The 23467-nt window shown below is 37.4% G+C and overlaps 1 long non-coding RNA gene across 3 annotated transcripts in view; it reads right to left on the bottom strand.

Annotated features, from left to right (window-relative positions):
- Positions 1–398: 398 nt before the first annotated feature.
- The window catches only part of LOC116230561 (uncharacterized), a 62542-nt gene continuing 39473 nt past the window's right edge, over positions 399–23467 (bottom strand). Inside the window, exons 3-6 of one of the 3 annotated variants that reach the window (XR_016469149.1) lie at positions 2075–2168; positions 1446–1519; positions 1293–1364; positions 399–1208 (exon numbers count right to left, since the gene is read on the bottom strand). This is a non-coding gene — a long non-coding RNA (uncharacterized LOC116230561). Of the gene's footprint in view, positions 1209–1292; positions 1365–1445; positions 1520–2074; positions 4646–23467 lie in introns of all 3 variants that reach the window. The other 2 variants (XR_004167260.2, XR_016469150.1) reach the window with 2 other exon arrangements.

Below are 23467 nucleotides of genomic sequence, written 5' to 3' on the forward strand. Positions count from 1 at the left end.
TACACTGTTAGTATACAGTTCACGAAGCAGGTACAGATGTTTCCTCCCATGATAGCCCTGATGGTTGTATTCTATTCCAGTGCTGCATGGTGAAAACTGCATATGACAAGCAAGGACAGTGAGCTAGAGAACTGCATAACTGCAGTGCTGAAGTTAATGTGTAAATAACCAAACTGAAGTATTGTTAATAGACCACAGCTTTTTTAAGAAGAAAATAGGAACGTTGTGTGATTGCCTAAATGTTAGAAACAATTCTATCTATCGAAATGGTAAATGGTGCTGTGTGAAGGCTTGCACTTACCTTGGATGACTTCTGAAAGGTAGAAATGTAGACTGGGCTCTACTTTTCCAATTAAATTAAACAAAGGTTGTAAGGAAATAAGGACAGAGCAGTGAGCTTTAATTATACTTTTATTTTTTCATTAGTGATAGCAATACTGAGTGTGACACAAGTACCCAAAGTTTAGAGTAATTTTACAATTTAACTAGTGTTTGTTAATTACCAGGTATACATCTATTTCTGTAATCGGACCATTAGAAAAGGCAAATGTAGAAATGCTTACTGTCTGATACCATTTATTTAGGTGCATAAGATCACTGTCATGTAAAACTACTGAATTCTTTATTTGATCTATTTTGTCCATGCTTCTGAATTCTGGCTCCTGTTCCTGTTTTTGTCTTGACAATTATGGAATAGTTTACAGAAGTCTCTTCTATAATACCTAGTTAAGATAAGATTTAAATACCCTTTCCTCTTAGGCTCAATTCTGAGGAATACATATATACAATTCTCTATATTATTACTTATTTCCACATGCATACTTGACAAGAATGAGTTTGGTTTCGATGATGCCGAACCCTGTGGGGGTGATATTCCAGAAACATGCAGTGTTGGTTTTTTTGTCAACATAGTTAAATACACGTAAGAATAAACAAGCGAAAGTAGAATATCCTCATCTATTTTTTGACTGGAAATATGTAACCTATAAGAAATGTCTGCTTCTCACTATTCCCTTCAGAGCTGACGTTCCTCCCAATTGCACCTGTAAAATGTGGGGCCACAGTTGCATTCATTGTTCAGTGAGCTTGTCCACATAGTTAAACCCACCGACAGCAATGAATGTTGATTGTGACCTTTTTTGTAAAGCATGGCAGAGTAGGGGAGAAACCTCATGTGCTGGTTAGGTTTCTATCTTCGGTGTGAAGGCCTGAAAGCATGAAGTAAGGAGGAGGATGGTTAGCTGGAGGGTACAATCAACGGTCGATGGTTTTCACTTAAATTCCAAACTCACCGACAGCGTTGAATGTTCACTGAAGCAACCACTACAAGAGAACTCCATTGACTTCACAGCATCCTTAAATGTCTGAAAGGAGGGGGGAAAATCAAAATTGACTTGATTATTTTCATCAAACAGATAATGTAATTTCAATCATTGTTCTCTTACCAATACCAGCACCCTTCTCTGTCTTTCCCATTTCCTTCTTCGTGCACGGAGCTGGCAGCTTCCCAGATGTCTTTCTATGAAAAGAAAAGATATTTCATTTATTCAAGCTTTAAGTATATAGTTGGTCATCCAGGCAGAAGTGGATTGGTTATTGTCTGTATTATTACAAAACTGAACTTCATAGCAAACCGAAACATAAGGTTTCACCTGTGTATTAGCAGATCCTGCCAAGAATATCGTGAATCAGTGCTAGTTTATGCTGTGCCCAATAGAGTAAAAATATAAAGTAAGCAGAGTAAAATCTGCCAATATTCACCTCTTGATGAGTTTACATCAAGATTTGATGACCTAAGTTTCTTTTCATGTTTTTTTTTTGTGGCTACGCACTGTTTATATCCACAACTTGCTCATTACAAAGTAAAGTGCATAACAATTTCCACAGTAGCAGAAGCTTTTTTTCCAGCATCTGAGCTTTCCAACTAAATTGTCCTCATATTTTTGACTCTATATATACACAAATATTTTTTTTACACACACACAGTATATATAGGATTACAATTTTAATGTTTCACAGGAAGAATTTCTGAGGCTGTAGCAGAAGGCACAAAATGGTAACACAGGGATTTTACCTTACTCGTGGTTGTTAGCAGTTCTCCTGCAGAAGATTGTTCTCTTGCAGCTTTGTTGGTCTGAGTTCTTTTAGTTAGGGCTGCTCTTAGATTACTGCAATGAAACTGTGAGTGATTCACTGGCTTTTAAGGGCTGCTACTTGTTAAATTTTTTACCAGAGGACAAGCTGGTCTGGTACTCTCTCATTGCTTTCTGCACTTAAATAAAAATTTTTATAAAATGGTCTTGTAGAGAGGTAGCACCAAAAGACTTTAGGTCATAAATATGCTGCCTGAGTATATTTTCTTTTTTAAACAAATGCTGTGACAAGAACTTGGTTGCATCTGTTTCTTTCAACAAATTGCTCTTCTTGTACAGATAACTGTATTTATATCAAATACATCTAAAGTATCTAAAGAGCAGAGGCATTAATATATCCTGCTGGAGAACTACAGAAGAACAGAATGTAAAGAATTTCTCTTTTCTGCAGGTTTTTTTATTTAGGAATTCCACTGTGATCATGAGTATCTGTGAGTTCTAGTTCCAACCAACTGTGGCATAGATGCCCTTTCCTCCCTTTTTTTGGTGCTGAATCAGCAGAAGATGTTTGCTGTTGATATTTTAGGTCTGAAGCTTGATTTTTTTATTATTTATTTGTACTGTCCCTATCACAATTCAACCCCATGGATGTAGAGAGGAAGGGAGTTCTTTATGACAGTTCTTTATAAACTCTTCAACTGAATAGTCTGTTGTACATCTGCATCTGTTCAATGTTGTTCTAGCAAAATATATATAGGGTCACTTGTGTTTCACATATTCCCTGCTATAAGCTTTCTTTATGCCATTTCTTTCAGTATTTATTCCTATGGTCTTGTTCCTTGCTTCCCTCTGTCACATCATATTTCAATATGAGGTCTGGCCAGACTGATACCTGGCAGTTAGGATGGGGTGTAAGGAAAAGAGAGGAGCTGTGTAGAGCTTGTGGCTGGATGGATTGCATCTTAAAAGGAATTGCTTTCATGTGTTGTTGTTATTCCCTCCCAACCCTGTAATGGGAAAACCTCAGTATTTCTTTGGTTACCTAGCCGCTGTTGAAGTGGGCTGAAACTTGTAAGTACAAAAACACAAAAAAATATTCCTGAGCTCCAGCCATCATTCATGATGTGTGCAGGTTATGCAGGGTAAAAATGCTTTCATCTTCTCTCATCTGGTTTTAATTTTAATTTTTTTCTAAATCCCTTACTGGGCTTAGCTAGCTATTACAAATGCCAGCTTTATTTTAAGTTTTATTTCAGATCTGCAGGCTTATGTGAACATTCAGATTGGATGTATGGTTTTTTTATTTAAGGTTAGTAGGTCATAAATAAACCAAAGCGCTTTCCTTGCTGTGAGCAATAGGGTCATGGTGTACATGAAATATCACTTTAAAAAAAAATAGGAACCTAACATGAATTGACAGAGGTACATGAGGAAGTAGTTCGTTGTGTTGCTGCAAAGGCCATAGGGATTTGGATTGCGAGAGCTGCCTGTTTTAGGAATAGATTAGATATCCTGTCTGATGACCTGTACTTAATTTAAGTGACTGCCTTTGCCAGCCCTTCCAGAGGGCAACTGTGTGAAGTAGAGCATCTCATCTTCAGTCCCTTTTCCTCTTCTTGATAGCCTGACCTAAATTGGAGATATGGGTGTCGTGCTGTACAAACAAACAATTACTTCAGTTGGTACGTGAGCTACATCTTCATTTTTAATTAGTTAGCTTTTCCATTTTGACCTTGCTATCTTGAATCAAAAGACAAATATTCATTGTAGCAGTTAATAATGGTAACAAGATTTTTTTAATGCAATATCTTCATGCTTAACAGCTGCTCTATGTAAATCAATTTACTATTTAGCTCTCTCTACCTACTAAGATGGCTGGAGTTATGAAGTACTGCTCTGCCTTAATTATTGCTCCACCTCTTCCTTTCTTGTTTCTCCCTCCCTCACATTGACTGCTTGCTGAAATAGAGCTTCCAACAGCTGTTTCAGTATTTTTAACAGTTTTACTGCTTGTCCAGCAGTGCAGTCCCTTGGAACAAGTGCTTAGTTGAACAAACAGATCTCAGTATGGGGGTTTGCTTACAATTCTAGATGATGAGACCAGTCTTTTTTTTTTTTTTTTTAACTTAGATGCTCTACGTGGTCTTACAGCGTGGTGGTTAGTTTTATTTTTTCCTTTGCAAGCATTGAATTACTACTGGAAGGTGAAGAGCTGGGATTTTTTCTGTAGTCAAAGAGTCACAGTAAAAAAGAAAAGACAACTGAAATTCAGGGTTAATATCTTACAAAGTTATCTCATGGATATAGTTCTTGGCTACTTCTACTTGCCCTCTCCCACAGCCTGTCAACAGGCTTCCAGTCATACACTTGGGAACAGGATGTAATGTGATGTGTGGATGTATTTTTAATTGTCACTGAAGTGAGTTCCAATGCAAGTGCCTAAAAATAACTCTAATGCATGTGGGATCAGACTCTCAGTTATTGTAAACTGGTGCAAGTTCACTGAAATCAGTGGCATCTGCCTTTCCACCAGCTGGCACCTGGATGCTCCTCTGGAAAAAAAAAATGAAGTAGAATGATCACTCATCAATTTTTATCATCTTTTCCTTTTTTATTTTTCCTGTTTATCTTACGCTGTTTTTAGATGCTAGATCTTCATGTTGTATCTACATTTTACCTGCAGTAAATTAACAGCAATACTAAATCTCACTGTGTATTGACAGTGCTGTGCTTCCATCAAGAGGAGGAATTAAATCCAGCTGACTGTTGTTATTAGAGATTCAATTTATTCGTGGATGTCTGAGTTATACGCTGGAAATAAAGACTCTGTACAGCCATCAAAAGGAAGGTCTTTACCTGACAAAATGAAAAGTGTTCATTTCTTCTTTGATCTTAAAAATTGCAAGAAGAGAACCCAATAACCTTTCCTGTAATATAAGACTCTAATTGTATTATACAAAAACTAACTGGAGTTGTTTCTGCAGTTGGTTGAAGTATGGCTCCTAATTATTTCTGCAGTAATGCTAAAGGCCAGCGTTTTTCGACTAGATGATCAGATGTTTTTGTATTGTGTCAACCTATGGAAACATGGTAACGTTTTTGTAAACCTCTGCTGGAAAAAGATGTTTTGGGGAGTATTTACTGGAGTATCACCGCTTCTGGAGGAGAGTAGCAGCTGTATAATACTTCAAAGTACTCGTGCTTGCCACTCAGTCAGGAGAGAATACTGCAATTGTACATAATGGTATGGAGAAATCTAAAGTTATGCAGAATTAGCCATGTTCTTGACTAATTTTCCAGGAGAGAAAAATAGCATGGCACACAGGAAATGCTTTTTGGAGGTGAAAAAGTAATACCATGTCTATTCTTAAACCAACCCAAAACTTCTGTGACATGCATACACATCACTGTGTAATGTGCAGTTTCTTGGGTTCTCTTGTAGTTCTGCTGGCCCAGAAACCAGTACATATCCAAGTCTGCAAACTCACGTGCTTGTAGCCTTTAACTAGGTTTCTTACAAGTCTGTTCTCAAAAAATGGACTCTGCTTTTAAGGTAAAACCTGTCAAGTAATCTCATGTTTATGGGACAGTTTGAGGTGGGATGCTCATTAGCCAGGCTAGTTTAGCTACAGAGCAAATGTGAGGAGCAGTCATAATATTTGGTCAAATACTCAACTGTACTTCCAAAGATAATGTATTTAGTGTTTGAAAGAATGCTTTGCTCACCAAAATTTTACCTGATTACTGTTTCATTAAATTTTGATTTTAAAAACCCCTCAAAATCAAAATTTAATGTGAAGATACTCAATGCAATGTGAGTTTTGTTGGCTTTTGCTTACAGCAAAAAATTATAACTCAATGAAAATTAATTGCTATTTTTATTTATTAGATCACAGTTGCATTCTCATGTTCTAAATGTACTTTTACATCTGAGCAATTGAACCAGAGTTTGCAATTTGAGTGAGTATTCCTTCATGTTAGTCTTGTTTGAAATGGTGTTTTTCCAACATGGAGGATTGCTGTGCTGGACCTGTTAACTTTTCTTGGCTTTAGATATAAAGCAATTGGTGAATATATTCTAATACTGCATGCCATTTTCCAGTTCTTTTGGACAACAGTTCTCCACTTTTTTTTGTTACTGGGGTATGTTACTATTTATGGAAGATACGCACATATTTCTATGTTCATAAATCATATGCAAACATCTGTTCTTTAGATGAATAGATGGAGATTTGTAACTGCTTTTTACATTAATATCCATGAAGCAACACTCATCTACCGACATTGTGCTTAAATTTTAATATTTTAGAAAATATCTCAGTAATGTAACTTTGGATTTTTTGATATAGCAAACAGCCTGGCATTGAGTGGCCTGTACCCAACAATGTCTAATAAAAGTTGTAGGAGAGATGGAGTAAATATTACGAACAGCAGATCAACTTGGCTAAAACACAAGAGGTTCTGTTAGTAAAACTCTGTACTATGTACTGCTTTTGAAGGGAATTTCTTACCCTCCCCTGTTTAAACAGGAGCCCTTCCCTTATTTGTTGAATCTTTGTTGTGTGTAGAGGCCTACATTTTTGTCTCAGTACTAAACATTTTGCACGTGATCCTGAAGACAAGATTTGAAAGGCAGTAATTGCAAAGCTGTGTTCTGAAAAAATACAGTATATATGGAAACAAAAGGCTATGTGCAAGTTAAAATGTAAGATGTGGGAATGAAAATTGTGTATGATAGGATGTGTGCTGGCTGTGAATTTAAAATAGTTTTCATTTTCTCATTTTGAAATCTCAATATTTATATATAAGAACAAAAATTTTCAGAATTAATTCCATTCAGCCTTGATTAGAATCCCAGAATCCTAGAATTGCTCAGGTTGGGAAAGACCTTAAAGACTATCAGGTCCAACAGCAACCTAACCATACTACCTGAACTCTAACAACCCTCTGCTAAACCATGTCCCTGAGCACAACATTCCTTATTTCAAGGAAGGATTTAGATGTAGGTAGCAAAACTGATTGGCTGCTTTTCACTGTCTGCTTCATTGTGTTTCCTTTATGGGAAGGGAGAGTTGATATTTTGATCCTGAGTTAATAAGTATCGGCAATGGCAACTGGGTTTTCATAGGATGAAATTCTGTCTAAAAACAGGAAAATAGTTTGTATTACTAAAAGTATTGATTTAAGTCCTATTGCAAGTTGCCTTGGTCTTTGCCTGCTTCTCCTCTTGATTTCTAAAGGAGGAGGAAAAAATCAAACCCCAACCTTTATCAAAACAGCAACAGCAAAAAAGGAAAACCTGCTTCAGTGCAGATGATGTGATTTACATCTTAAGTTTTCTAGTCTATTTCTGTACAGTATTACCTTTTAGGTTCTTCACAGTGATTATGACATACATATACTCAGAAAAACATGACTGAGGCTTTAAAAACAGTTTTTGTGCTTTTAAAATAGAAAAAATTCATCAGTTTTCATTTTCTTTGGAGGCAGGTGCTGCTTTTGTGAGAGTTAGCTTTGGGATTCTCCTTATGCCTGTACTTAACACAGCCAGAACAAAGTGCAGTTGCAACTGGCTTTAAATATCCCATCCCCCTCTTTTTTTTTTTGAGTCACTATAGGAATGGACTGTCAGAATTACCGAATTCAAATAATTATGGTCCTGCTGCACAAAGTTTCTTTTGATCAAGAACAAGTCATTTGAACCTTAACATTTAGTGGGTAATACTTAGAGCCTCATAAAAGTGTAGTGATGGCTGATATCTCATAGTGCTTTGAACATGTGAAGTGCTATATAAACAGTATAGGGCTATTGCACACAACTTGAGCTATTAGCATTTGAGGCAAACTGCCCCAGGCCCTTAGAGCAGGAATTGTGTCCTCACTGCAAGAGAGGCACCTTTTTAGGTTCTGTGTCTCTGCTTTGTTTAAATATCAGGAACTTCTTACGTAGCATGTAGATATGGAAAATATATACGTGTACACATGCGTTCAAATGCTGTGTTTATCACACGGTACTAGCAAAAGGCAGAAGATATTCAGTTAGAATTGTTATTCTGCAAATGTAAGGATGGCAAATCGCTGCCTGATGACAGTATCTGCTTTGCTGTAATTATGTTTTGGGATTTTTGTGGGTTTTTTCCTTTGCAAAATTTCTATATGCCAAGGTATTTATTGCTGACAAACTTGGTATTTTCCACATATACCTTAAAATGAGGTTGTGCTTCAAATTCATCCTTGAAAATACCAGCATGCTTCACAAAGGTTAAACCACAAATTCAAGGCTATGTTGAAAACTTCATGGGCGTCTGTGTATAAATGCTGGTGAAATAAAATTCTTAAGGCATGAACTTAAGAAAATAGAGGGGCATTTGCTAAACAGGCAACGTAACATCCATCTATGAGAGGGACATACTGCTCAGTTTGGAACAAAGTTTCCTTAGGATACTTGGAATAGCTGGTTTTGCTTTGTTTTGACTGTCCATTGCATGTTCTGTGTGCTTTGATAAATAAAGGCTGTTGTTTAGGATGCAAAAGATACGCCTGTCTTGCAGTCACTTCAGCATGCATCCTGGGGCAGTAGAAAGACTCGTGGCTATCTTCAGGGAGAAGAGGAAATGCCTTGAAGTCTTTTTATGCAAGTCATTGCTGCAGTTTAGAACAGCACAACAGTTTCTGGCTCATAGCATAATATGCTTTTTGCCTTCTGGTAGTGCAACAGCAGAGACCCTTTCTAAAGAAGTGCTTTTTCTACTTTTATTATTATTTTTTACAGTCTTGAGCTTAGGCTTTTAGGCATGTTAAGTTATCTAAACAAGCTTTGGGTTTTTGTTACACAAGTTATGGATTTGTGTTACTGTTATCTAGGAAAAACCATTCAAATCAAACATGCTATTGACTAAACCCCACAAAGCTCTGAATACAGCATAAGCTCAGACTTGGAAGAACTGGGCACACAGCTGAAATGCTTAGCGTAGCAAAAACCATTGCAGTACAATTACTTGTACTAGATCCAATGATTTACAGCATGGGTGAAGAGTAATCCTACATGTTCATGAAGTTAATGCCTAGTTCATTGACTGTTGTTTTCCTATATATAAAGACAAACACATAAAACACTTGTTTTCTGCTCTGGCAATTGTGTTTTTAAGTATAAACAAAGCCCACAACAAAAATTACAGGGTTGCAGGAACTCTTATAAAAGCTTTATCTATTTTGTTGAAAATTGGTACACTTGCAGTATTTTTAATTTGCCTGTACTTTTGTGGCTGTCCCAGCATCCTCATCCTTGTCCCTGTTCAGTTCAGCTGCCTTTTGAAAATCACTTTGTGCTCCAGTGACCGCTTTAAACTTTCTATTGACAAAATTAAACTGGACTCTTAATTTATTTTTCCAACAGAAAGTGCAAGTTGAAAGTGGTCATTGGCCCAAAAACCTATGGTGAGAGCAAAGATGATTTTATTAGGAAGGGAAAGCGATGTTTAATCTCTTCTCTGTCCTTCAGGCCCTTTTTTTGTGCTAATTTCTCCCCTTTCCTAGACTCCCAGGAAATGCAGTTTCTACACACTTTCCTGTAGTTTCCTTCTTCCAGCCCCACAGCAGTGAGGTTTCCCTCTTTGTAGTTATCTGCTGCAGGAAGAAAGAGTAAGCCAGGAGGAGGCGGAGAAAAAAAGCCAAGTTCTGGGAACTTGACTGAAACTGATTCATGAATCAAAATTCTGTCTATTAAAACTGTGGGAGATGGACTAGAAGCCTGGCAATAAAGTAAATGACAGAATCGGATGAAGGAAAATATGTATAGCTAAAGGATGTGGGGATTATTAAAACATTCCCTTTGCTTCACATGTTCTTCTGTGTGCTTTAAAAATTCATGTAAACACACAACACAAGCTGTAGAATGTGATGGGAGTAAAGAGGATTTCTCTTTCTTTTGGAGATCTAAGGCTATCAGATTTATACATCTGTAACATCCAAAAGGCCCAAACATAATAAAAATGTATTTCCACAAAACTGAGTCTTGCTCTTTTCCTGTTCTGAGTATATTTAAATAGCTGGACTATACTGGTCAGTAGTATGTCAAAAAAGATTCCAACGCAGGCAGTGCCTTTACTGAGAGCACTAGGTTTAGAGATCAGCCTCTGTAACCACTAACAATAACAAAACCATTATCTATACAACCATAGGTGATGCTGGCTGTTCTGAAAGAGTGTGGGGGTTTCTGTTGTTAATGATCTCTTTGTTTTGTTTGTTCTGTTTTGTTTTTTTTTTGTTCTTAACATCTTTACCTCATGGTATTTCTGAAATCCTTCTAATGGCATCTGGGGAGTTTCATTGAAATTACTATGCAGTGTAAAGGTGTTCTATTTGTATTTTTCTATGGGAAAACTCAGGATGAGATTCCATTCAGTGGGAGGGCTCCATTGCTTAAATCCTATGTAAACTCTGTCTGAACACCTAATGCAGAGACATTATGCTGGCTTTTAGCAGATACAGTGAATTTCATTCTTAGTGAATGACCCAGGTGCTAAAAGCTATGGCTGAAAGTGCTAGGTTAAAAGCACAAGTCAGCTAGGTACATAAATATTACATGGCTACATCTTTAATGGGTTCCTGTTGTAGACATGCTTTGTTTTAAAGATTTCCATAACCCTGCTGATTTATTGCGTCTTCTCTAGAAGTATGCTGTTAGCAGGAAACTCGGTTGAAGCACTTTCAATCATGTTGGAGGATCATTATACTTTCACTTGAATAACTAATTAGTTGCAAGAAATTAACCACTGCTGTTTAGCACAAAAACACTTCCAAAAAGGACTTTCATTTTTGTTAGGGAAAATGACCTTAGGCACTTGAGGAGGGGGCAGAAAGGAGAAAGAATGATCTGGCTGTCTTTTAATATAACTTTTGTTTTCAATTCAACCTGGCAACAAGCATGCAGCGTAACATGGTGCCTTATTCAGACAGCTTAGACTTGGGGCAAGCACATTTTAATCTTGCCTGTCACACGAATCTCAAGGCTGACCTCATCCCATTGATTGAAACTGGTTTAAGGTTCCACACACCATCCCTTAAGGCTATGTAAGAGAGGATACAAGAAATGAATTACTGAATGGGATGGAAGAAAGAATATAATATGACCAAAGAAAGCATATAACCAGTCTGTTCATGTCACTGGATCTCATTTATCTTGTGAAATGTGGATCATGCTTAACTGTCATATGAAGGTCTAGGCTGTATCTTACATAAGAGTTGAGTATTATTGTCACGTGTTTGCTGTTCATAGCATCACTAATGTAAGATATAATGAAGGAACGAATGAGAACTAGCAGTAGTTAAAATACTTAGTGATTTGCCACACTTTGGGGGCAAAAACTGCAAGGAAATTTAGGAAAAATGTCTTCTGAGATCTATTTTCTTCCCAAATGTATGAAAACACTTCAACAAGAGAATAAATAAGCTAACTTGATCATATTTTTTTCCCTCTGGAGCTTGCATTTCATTCAAACTATTTGAGAAAAACATATATACACAAAAATTTGTAAAACATAAAATAGAAACTGAAATTATTTTGCTTGTACAAGTTAGTCCTGTTCTTTCAGTGTTTTCCTTCCTCTGTGCAGAGGCAGTGAATTTCTCAGATATTTGGAGAGGGGGAAGTATCCTTCAGAAATGTAAGGGCCAAGGCAAGTTGAAGCTTAGTGGCCTTTCTTGCCTTTCTTGCTCTTCTGTATGCCTATGCTTGCAAGATTAGAAAATTGTCTTCAGTATACATCTTTAGTGTACCTGAGATGTAATTATACAGAAATGCTGGAAATTATTCAGTGTAAAAGGAGTCACTGTGCTACTGCAGTAATGACAAACTCCTGCTGAATTAAAGAAAAAAAAAAAGGGTAGCATAGCATTACCACACTCCTATAATAGCTTTGCTTTTTCCCTCTCCTGTTCTTTGCCTTCCTTCCAGTGCTTACTCTCCAACTTGTATCTTAGATGGTGTATCTGAGAGTTAGGAACAGAATCTTAGTAAGGTGTTTACAATTATATTAGATTGCCTACATAGTGTAAGAGTCTTCTGATAATATTTATATGAATCCATTTCTTGTTGGGTGTGTGTTTTTCTTTTTTTTTCCTCCTCACTAGATGAGATTTGGATTTTATTGGCATGTGGTAACAGCAGAAACAGGAAGGCCATGGCTGAGTATTTTTTGGGGGGGGAAGCCTGCATGTGTGCTTATCAAGGATACTAAGCTTATGTGGAGTAAAACAACAGAGCTGCCCTCTAAAAAGAGAACATGAGCAATGCCATCACATCCTCAGTCAAATGCATGACAGCGACTTCTTTTTGAGAAGTTACAGAGCAAATGGCTTCAAGCTGGACAAGCTGCCCCTAAAACAGAAATATAGGAGGCCAAGAGCTTGTGTGTGTTTGCACACATGCAAGCTGCTTTGCTTCAGGATACTTGTATGAGAGCTTGCTAGGGGGGGAAAGAAAAGAGAGAGAAGGGTTAGAGAAAGCACTTTCACTAACATTTGCTGTCTTGAACAGTTTCAAACTCGGATTTTGACTTCTGCTTGCTGTTCAGATTGGGATCTTGAACCTCATTTCCCTTTGGGTTCTCTCATTCATGTCACACACACTCTGTGGCATCACTGTCCCTGTGCAGTGATTTGATATGGTCCAGTATGGTGTATTTATTTTTTTTTACAAGCCTCTTCCCTTTAAGGATGTCAACCAATTTAGTTTGTCTTCTTGCATGGTTTCTCAAAGTGCAAGTCTGTAACCATGTCCTTGTGTGTGCATAAATATATTTCTGCCAAACTTTAGAGTGTAAGAGTATTCAGTGTGTGCATCTCACCACTTAGTTCCATTTTGACATTTGGCGGTAAAACAAGGCTGCTTTTCTCAAATGATCAGCAGATTTCCACACAGACTTGGTGGGTGATTAGTTGTGGTTTCTGTAGTTTGAAATTCCTAAGTATAGTGAAAGACTAAATGTGCTATCTGTATGGTTATAAAGACTTGCTAGAGCTTTATAATTCTGAGAGAAAATAGGGATAATTCTACTGATTAAAAAACATTCTGTACCTTGCAGATTATGCTGTCTTGTGAAAATTAAGAACTAACAATTTATATTGCATTATGGCTTTCTTGTGCCTAAAAAAGTTTGATATATACTTTATAAAGGTATTTTCACAGATGTGTAGTCAGAAGATGAACTATGCCCTTTGTCTGCATTCTTTTTGCTTTGGCATTCTGCCCAGTATTTAAACCCTGCTCCCACCATTTTCTGTATATATACATATATATGTATTTTATATAGAGATGAAAGTAAGTTTGGGGCTTACGTCCTAGTTGTTCTCATTCATTTTTTGTGCTCGTTTTGAGTCTATGTATAACACTGATATTAACTATTCAATCAGCATCTTTGAACAGAGGCTGCCAGATTCCTGATGCAGAGAAGCTAAATGGTGCCAGGAATCATTCACTCTGTGCTAAATATTGCTGCTGGCTCCTCTCTCTGTCTCTCAGAATCTGTGGATGTCTAATCCTCTGCTCTTCACTGTAAAGATGGCAGGATTTAAAAGAAAAAAAAAAAAGCCGTCTGAATTTGCTGTTATGTAACAAACATCTCGCCATCCTGCGTGGTTAAAGAGTTGAACTGGACTGAAATGGTATCAAGGTCTTATTTAATTTCCTTTGGTATTTTATACTGTATGCGATGTCTTTATGCTCACATACCGTGGTACTTGATGTTCAGTTCTTCACTTGCCAAGACTTGTGTTTAGTGAATTTGGAAATTCTATTTTAAACAAGAAGCATTTTGCTGCCAATCAAGTCTAAATAGCAACACCAAACTGCTTTGCACATGTAACACACCACCAACCAGCAGAATATCTATGAAGCCGTTCAGCTGCACCCTGCTTCTACCACAGAGATGATATCTATGCAGAGTTGGCACACTGAAAACTAAAATGGTGCGATACTAAAAACGAAGCTCAGAACAAGTAATGCAAGTGTGCCAACAAATCTCTACAACCATGAATGCCTCTTTAGTGCATTTCTGGTTTCTAGAGGATCTTTGGATCTTTAAAAGAAATTCGGATAAATATGATTGTGTAAGAACAGAGTAAGTTTTCCAGTCATGCTTACAAGTAAGCAACCTATTTATAGTAGTCATTTAAAACCACCATTAAAAAATGAGCATAATGAAACCTTATCAAGCTGCATTATATTCTTAAAATATATGCCCAGCTAGCTTAAGTGCTAGCCCAGACTACCTAAATTAAACAACTGTCCTCAAAAGCCTTATTCAGAATTTATTTCACCAGGGAGTTGCCCAAAGGCCTGGTTGCCAGAACATCTGTCAAATGAGTTTCCCAGTGCCTGGGTCAGATTGGTGCTGGCCTCACTTCAGTACTCCTTGCACAGCTGGTTGCAGGCACCTGCAGCTCTCTGCCCTGGCAATTCTCCTGCTGCAAGCTGCTTGGCATTGGAGCAAATGCCCAAGACAAGAGAGGCTGGTGGCTGTTACTGTGCTGTAGCTGGACATACTCTTTGCTGCCAGCTGAATACTCGATTGCTCTTTGCAAAGTGCAGAAACCTATGGAGAAATATTTGAGAGTATTCCTTGCGCTGGCATACCAGGTAGTGGATACGGAGTAGATTTGGTTTCAAAATCTCATCAGTACAGTTGGAATTTGAATTCAGGTCCTCCATGCCTTGGCTATGAAAGCTGTTTCTTCAGAGGAAAGCCGCAGAAACTGCTTATTCCTTTGCCAGTTGAGAATGCCTCAACCTACCTAATGGTAGAAGGCAGCAACACTAAATCCAAACCTTTGTGGCTGCAGTTCTATACCTCTTTGATTCTCATTCCCCTGGTGAATTTAAGAGCTCTTTCAAATCTGCTGGTTTCTGACAGTCCTCTTATGTGCACAGTTCTCTATGCAATATACATGGCTGTCTAGATATAAATCTCAATGGTTATGTTGAGTATAGATGCTTGGAAGGTAATTCCAATGTTTGGTAATTTTTGTGACTTCAGTCTTTGTTGCACTAATATGTCTTCAAGACTTTATTTTGTTTTCTCCTCTCTATAATGAAAAAGATGTAATGATTGTGAGTTTGATTAAGCTGACTCGTCTTATTCTTTGCTGGCTGTTCTGCTTTCCTCTTAGCATAATTTGATGTTCCTTATGCTGAAGTGACAGCTCCTGGTGATGTGTTACAGTACAGCCAAGAAATCTGTACATACGATGCATCTTCTGCTGGATAGTTTTCCAGGAAGAGATTTAGCAGGTAAATCAGAACTGAAAAGTCTGTTTCTGTTATTAAAGAATGTAGCTTCATCTGCAAATTCTAGGCACCTAATTTAGAAAAATAGATTAATGCAAGTGACTTTGCTAGCTGAAAATGTTAATATCTGAGTTTGAGGGTTTAAGAAGGGCTTTTAGTATGTAAATTAGCTTTTAGCTAAGCCACACTGAAAGCAAACTGGAGAAGTTAAAATATTTTTTATATGGAACTTCTGGTTTTTATTTCTGCTGATCATTCTGCCAGCAAGTAGTTGGCCTGGATGAAGAGAGCATGCTGTCTTACAAGATCTTCAGAGTAAAATTGATGGGAAACAGCTCTGGTATAAATTACTTGTTTTAAAATTTTTAATATGGAGAATTACTAGTGTAGGACTGGTTTTCTCTTAAGCCTTGCTGATCTACAAAGTTAAACCTTAAGTATTGTGTAGTTTTCTTCTCTTCTGAGTATATCAAATATAGTCTACCTTAAAAAGGGTTTTTCCTTTTTACCAAAGAATTCTTAATAGGCTTCAGAAGGAATTAACTGTGTTTTGAGCTTCCTTATCTTTGTTCACCTCCTTGAATACATTATAAATCTATTACTGAAATTTTATGCTAATATTTCTTGGACTTGTTTGCTCCTTCTTAAGGTCAGGTAATCAAAAACAGTCCGCATCTTTCTTGATGCCGTTGGGGATTCTTGGAAAAACTGGTTATAAAAAAGTGTAATGGTATGAATCTTGCTGACTCGTTTGATTTCTCATTCATTATATTGAGACAGTGAGAGTGAACAAATTCTGGTTATGTAAAATGAGACAAGCATGGAAAACATGCCTATTCTTGTGAGAGGTGTGCTGTGCAATAGCTTATGAAGTGCGGTTGAAGAGCTGTTATGACTAAGATGGATGCTGCCTGGTGCAGGCCTGGTAGGGAAGATTCAGATTGCTGTGTTTTTTCATCCCTCCACCTTCCCTGCATCTTGTCCCATCACTGCAGCACTGTTCTATGTTATCTCCCAAGGGAATAGTGGGATTCCTCCACTGTTCAGTGGGGGCATATTGGTTGGAAACAAAAGCATGCCTTCAGTTGTACTTTAATGATAAAACTCAAATATGTTGCAAAAATGTAGTGCAAGAAGATAAAATGTGTCTCTATTTCTTTCATATCAGATGTAGAAACTTGATCATGAAACTTGATAATGTTTTAACTGCTAGGGATGTGATTAAAAATGTGTGTCAAAATCTGCAGTTTAAAAAGTGGTTTCTGGACAAGCTCAGCAAATCACACATTATGCTAATTCATTTATATTATAGATAGTATCAGTGGGAAATCACCTGATTATAAAAGTAATTATTAAATTTATATGGAAACTCTAATGTGTTATCTTAAATTTCATTCTCATTTGTTTAATTTTCATAACATAAAATCTACAACAGCATTTTAAAATCACGAAGGTGGTATCCCTGATACAAGCTTCTCTATTGTCCTATGAATTTGATTATTAGAAGTGAAAAGCCCAGAGCTGACTTCTTGTTTGTATTTCATTGTCCCATTCAGTTCCATCATATGCAAGAATGTAGCTGCTTAATACTTGAAAAGAAACGGTTAAAATAGGTATGGCTGGATTTTTGAATGTATGAGGGCTGCTCTGAAAGTAATGCCTCCTATCTCATTATGTTGGCCCATGACAGCAGAGGTGGATGTTGATGGTAATAAAGGAGAAGTTGAACCTTCCCACCAACATTTCCCAACATTTTGTTGCTGTGTGACAGACAGCAGCAGAGGGGCAGTCTGACAAAGGCATCTGCCATAGAAGTGCATATGAAACTAAGGTGTTATTGAATTCCTCCAAGTGGGAAAAATTGCCTTCATTTACATTCGTCGATGATTACTGAATGCTTATGGAGACAAAGCAGTGGATGTGAGTACAGTGTGAGGCCATGGGTGGTGTGTTTCAGCAGTGGCAATGGCAATGTGAAAGACAAGCCATGTTCTGGATGATCAGAATGCACAGCCATCATTCATACAATGAAATGAAGAACATCTCGATCAGTTCATCTGGGTGAATCGGTGGATTAGGAGTGGGGATCTGGGTACGAGCTTCTGAGTATTGGAAATGATGGTGTTGAAATATTGGAACATTTGTGCCAGACGGGTGCCATGAATGCTCACGCAACAGCAGAAAGAACACTGTGCAAAATTTTCAGGACCTACTGAACCAAAGTGAGGCTGAAGATGACAGTTTTCTGGGTCACACCATTACCAGTGATGAGACTTGATGTTACCTCTATGAGCTGAGGTTAAAATGGCAGTCCATGGAGTGGACATTGAAATTCCCCATTGAAGAAAATGTGCAAGATATTATAAGCCCTCAGTGGGTAAAGTGATGTGCCTGTATTTTGGGATAGGAAAGGGATGGTCATTCTGCGTTTTCTGTAACCCAGCTAAACCATCAGTGCTGACTGCTACATCATAATGAGGGCTTGAACTTCGTGTGTCAGGCTGGAGAAGTAGGCAACCTTCCTCTTGCAATTCAATCCCACCAGGCCCTATACCAATTTGAAGACAATGGAGCAATGGAGAGCATTGTCAATCTTGTCTGCACTGTCCTACCACACCCACAGTACAGTCTGAATGGATTTGTACCTTCTGAATTCTATCTGTTCCGGACAGTGAAAGATGGACTGTGTGGGTGTTTTCCTAGCAATGATGTCATAGCAGCTGTGAAACAGTGCAACACTTCTGCTGGTGCCGATTTTTACAACTGGAGCATTCAGGCTCTTATTCATCACTGGCAAAAATGCAAAGCTAATGGTGGAGACTGTGTTAAAAAATGGTGTTTAGTAGCTGAGACTTTGCTCTATTAGACAGTTAACTATGCTCTTTGTATCTCCTGTAGTTTCCATAGAATTAAGTAGGAGGCGTTACTTTCAGAGTGAACTGTGTACGTAGTCAAACATCTTGCTAGTTTTTAAGAAGGGATACAGAGGGTGCAGATCATTCTCATTTGGTTTTGTTTTGTATTTAAATGCAGTCTTCTCCCTGTTTTTGTGCCACAGTTATGTCTGTTTCTGCTGACGATGAAAACAGAAGCACATCAGTAAGATAAAATTGGACCAGACATTAGGAGGATATAGGAGAAAATATTCTATGTTCATTCAGTAACTTCTCTCTTCTTACACATGAAATGTAAATTATGGGCATATGGTGGTCAAGTATGAATTAAATGTGTCATGTAATACCATGGCTTTTACAGCAGGTCAGGTGTCTGAAGAGAATACCTTGTATTTTTACTGTTACTTGAATGGTAAATCCCTCTTGAACTAAAGGAGCTGAACACCAAGCGAAAGATCTCTCCATTCTTGGCAATTTTTAAAATTTGGTTAGATGAGATGCCAGCATGGGGAGATATCAGATTTTGCACTGGTTTAAGCAGGACAGTGGACTAGCGGAGGGACTGGGGTTCTTTCCAATCTCAATTCAGGAATGTCTAATCTCAGCCACGCTGAGTATGCTTCAGTAAGGCTTCATGGAACTTAGTCAGAAGCACTTGTCAGTAAAAAATATTTCAGACAGTCCAAGACTTTAAAAAGTAGATCTACTTCTATGTTTTTCTGTCAGCTGCTTGAGAGCTTTTGTTTAAGGAAAAAAGAAATGTGGTCTGACATCTTCATGGGTCTGCATAAATTTTTGCAGCACCTGTAATGCGTTTCATTTTGAGAAGAGCAGGGGGAGTTTTATTTTGCTTTTATATTCTTTGTGCAATTGTAATCTTTGGATGAAGTTTAAAATGGAGTGCAAAGGAAGAGTAGAAGACATAAAATTGTAGGGGAAAAATAGTAGAATAAAACTAGCAAGGTCAGTTGTAAAGTATCAAATACTGCTTTCCTTTGTAATGGAACAATTTCAAAGCTCTGGAGGGGTGGGAGGGAAAGAAGAAAGTATGCTGCTCCCCCACTCCCCATGGTAAAAAATGTAAAAGCTCAACAGATCTGTGGAATATATTCAGTTGCTGTAGGTAATACTGGTAAGTTGGCTACGTGCTCAAAAACCTGAATGGATTCCTGATACTTAGCTCTTCTGAGTTGAAACTATACATTCAATAAGCAAAAAATCATTTGCATAAGGCATTAGAAATATGTTAATAAAAAATATTGTTCAGCTGTTTTTTAATAACCTTTTTTTATTTCTTAGTGTAAATAATTCAAAACACAACTTTGAGTTTTGAATGGTTGAGCTGATGAATAGCACATATGTGGAATGGCAGAAAATAGGAAACATTATGAAATTTAGAAAATTCATTAATAATCTCTTTCATGTTGAATGGAGCTGGCTGTTTTGAAGGCTACCAGCAGGACACCCCGCCCCCCAAAAAAATGTGTATATGTTTTGTGACATTGAAACTGCTTTCTTTTAGCTTTTGAGAAGAAAAAGCTTTAAACAGTGGGCCGAAGTTGCATTCAGTATGCAGCTTTGTTCATGACTTCATATGAGCTATTTTACCTTTTCAGGATCATTTAGGTAAAGCTCAAATTCTGTCACAGAACAGTTTAGAAATGAAATATATTTGTGTTAAAGATGCTTTCATAGTGCTCTTGCATAACACTATTTGTTGCAGCAAATAACTACACGTGTGCAGGCCAATACTTGCCTCTAAAAAATAGTGTTCCAGTAAATCTGGAATATATATTGAAACCACACACTAAAAACACTTGATCAGGCATTTAGTTTAGAAGTTAGTGTAATGTGCTTCAATTAAACTGACTCTGTAAAAATACCCTAGATTTGCAGTTTAAATTCTCCACAAATGGTTTTTCATCTAGCCTGGTATTATTTGTACCTCTAAAAATTTCATGAGTGTAAATGGGAGTCTAGATTATGTGATGAACAAAGTATTGCAGTTGTCTGAGTACAAAATTTCAGTGGAGTCTAAAGATAAAATCGTCTCTCGTATCCATTTTTTGGCAGAGAGAGTGATTGATGAGAAGTACAGTATATGAAAGAACAGTTAAAACAGACGCACTGACATTATAATAGTGTCTCATCAGATGATGTGTTGTTTTGACTACATGGCTGCAGTGGGTCTATAATTTAAATGCCATGAATGGCACAAAAAGCAATAGCATGGAGACAGGAATACTGTAAAATCTCTGGGTCTGTACTTAGAATGCTGATAAAATAACCCTTTGAACTTGTGGTGCCAAACGTTGTCCCAAGTTACCATTTTTCCATGGGGAAAGCAGTCTTTGTTGCTGTGGAGTTTTATTTCTTCCCTTCCTCTTAACAGACAGACATTCCTGTTTAGATTGCTTGGCTTGCATTGCTACGAAAATCCCAGGCAAAGGGAGGCTGCTTGCATTTTGCCTAACCCATGTCCAGTTCACACATTCAGTACAGAATTCTCTATTGTGAGTAGTCATGACTATGTTTTCTTTGTGCTGTTGGCTTTTGAATGTGCTTCTTTATACTTTCACTGAAGTAGCACACAGAACTAATTTCACCAGAAGCTATTGGTGTTGAGCTGTAACAGAGTTGCACAGAGTCCTGTGACTGCATCCCAGCTATAATATTCCATTTGTTTCCACTCTGCTGTTGTGAAGTCTGCAGCCTTTTAGATTTGTTGTCCTTCCCCATCTCTCCTTTTTTTCTTTTTTCAACTTCCATTTTAGATTATAACCAACTTTGTTTTGGTTATTGGAATCAATTGTGAGTAAGCACGTTTCTGTACCCTCACAGCAGCCAGACATTTAATGCACCTTAGTGTAATGTATGCTGTAATTGTTTGCCAGATTGGACAGAGTCTTTCCAGATACAATTCTTGATCTTTGAGGACCTTGCAAAATGTATACAATATGTTAATTGTGAAGCATTTTGAAGTATGTATTTCAGAAGAGAAGAAATGCTCTGAAAGTAGAACTTGTTTTAAGTACTCAATTTCTAACAGGACACGTTATTTCATTATACTGCTAGAATGCAAACAAAAGAATGAAGCCTTTGTAAATTGCATTTTTTCATTTAGACTGGTTCATTGTAGACAAGTCTGGTATTATACAAGGTATGTTAGCTGTTTCCAATTTAGCCTAAGTGCATGGACTCTTAAAATATTCACACAGGGCTAACAAATTTAAAATCCACTTAGTTCTGTGAATAAATCAAAAGTAGTAATATTTGGTATATGCTAAAGACATAGCTAAGTAGTTGCTTTTTTTTTTAAAAAAAAAAAAAAAGACTGTTTTCTGAAACAAGCTTCAAATTCCGAGAGTGGTAAATAAATGCACACATGTATGCCTTTTTCTTCTCGCTCAAAGAAAAAAAAAAACATACCTAAAATTCAATGCCTATTTCTCTGCTAGAAAAATAATGAAATTTATCTATTTTATACAGAAGTAAATAAAAGTGAAGAAGATAAAGCTATTGCATTGATTTAGGAATCTTGGGGTTTAGCAGAAGTTACTTATTGAAATTTGTCTTCATCTGGTATTTGTCATCTGGGGTCTCCTCTTCTAACTATTAGAAATCTGCAATAATCAAAATAGTTTTCTGTACATCTATATAGCTACTCAGGATCTTTCAAAATCCGTTAATAGGATGTGCAGAAAGAAATCTGACTGCTTTGGTTTTGGAAGGAAGTCTGATCACAACAGTCAAAAAAATACACAAAGGTACAGTGGCCAAGTGAAAGCAGCTGTGATTTTTCCCTTCTGAACGCGAGTGAGGAAAGTTTTAACTTAAACCAGTCTGAATGAGTGCAATCAGTACTTCTTAGTTTTGGCAGAAGGCAGAGGGAGCTCCTCAAATAAATGTTTAGTGACTTTAAATAAAATGTCTTTGTCAGGAAGTCCAAGAATTGTAACTAGAACTATGCCTCTAAGTAATAAATCATAGAACGGTCTGGGTTGGAAGGGACCTTTAAGATCAGTCTAGTTCCAAACCCCCTGCTATATGCAGGGATGTCTCCCTCTATAACAGGTTGCTCAAAATCTGTAAAGGTGAAGAACATCTAATAGGAAATGAAACTGGTATAATCTTGTAGCATGCTCTAAGGCTTCCATCTTCTTTCCTGTAAAGATTCTTGTTTTATTTACTGTTGTTATTCAGAACAACAGTAACTACATTTTGGGTCTTGGGCCTACAGGTTTTGTGAAAACATGGCTTTTCTTTATTTAATAGAATCATAGAATGTTTTGGGTTGAAAGGGAGGATTGTCAAGTTCCAACCCCTCCCTCCCTTCCCCCCTGCCACAGGCGGGGCTGCCAGCTGCTAGATCAAGCATTATATCAAGTTCCCAGGACCTCATCCAACCTGGCCCCAGGGATGGGGCATCTACAACCTATTTGGGCAACCTGTTTCAGCACCTCACCGCTCTCTCAGTGAAAAACTTCCCCCTGACATCTGAGCTAAATCTCCTCTCCTTTAGTTTAACACCATTCCTCCTTGTCCTCTTGCTGTTTACCCTTGCAAAGAGTTGATTTCCCTCATATTTATGAACTCCCTTTAAATATTGGAAGGCAGCAATTCTGATGGAATCCAGGATCCCATTGGTATTCTGGGCTGCAGGTGCCACTGCTAGTTCATGTTAAGTTTTTCATCAACCAGAAAGAACCCTTACAGTTCTTCTCAGTATGGATACTCTCAAGGAATTCTCCCACTTTGTATGCATATCTGGGATTACCTCAACCAAAGTGCAAATTACTCTTCTTATATTTATTACTAGTTTCATCCTTCATTATCCTGCCAATGTAATTAGGTCTCTTTTTTGTTCCATTTTTTTGCTTGGTAGCACAACAGAAATAACACAAACAGTAAAATAAGATTTCTTGAACTTCTAGTTCCTACCTTAGATTTTTTTTCCTTGAGATGTCACAGGTATCATTACTTACGAAATCCTTTCTGATGAACGTGATTGCTTTTTGTCACTATGTCTAATAAGAGTCATTAAAGCAGCCTATTGTGTACCACTGTTGACAAAGCAAACACTTGCAATTTTGAGAGGTATGACTTCATGTGCTGAACTTCCCAAATTCTGTTTTCAGATTTGTGTCTCTGCACATAGGTCATAGTTTATCACGTTACTTATGTTGAGATGCAGT

The sequence above is a fragment of the Phasianus colchicus genome, chromosome 9 (assembly GCF_987193195.1).
Source record: "Phasianus colchicus chromosome 9, bPhaCol1.hap1.1, whole genome shotgun sequence".
Classification (NCBI taxonomy): domain Eukaryota; kingdom Metazoa; phylum Chordata; class Aves; order Galliformes; family Phasianidae; genus Phasianus; species Phasianus colchicus.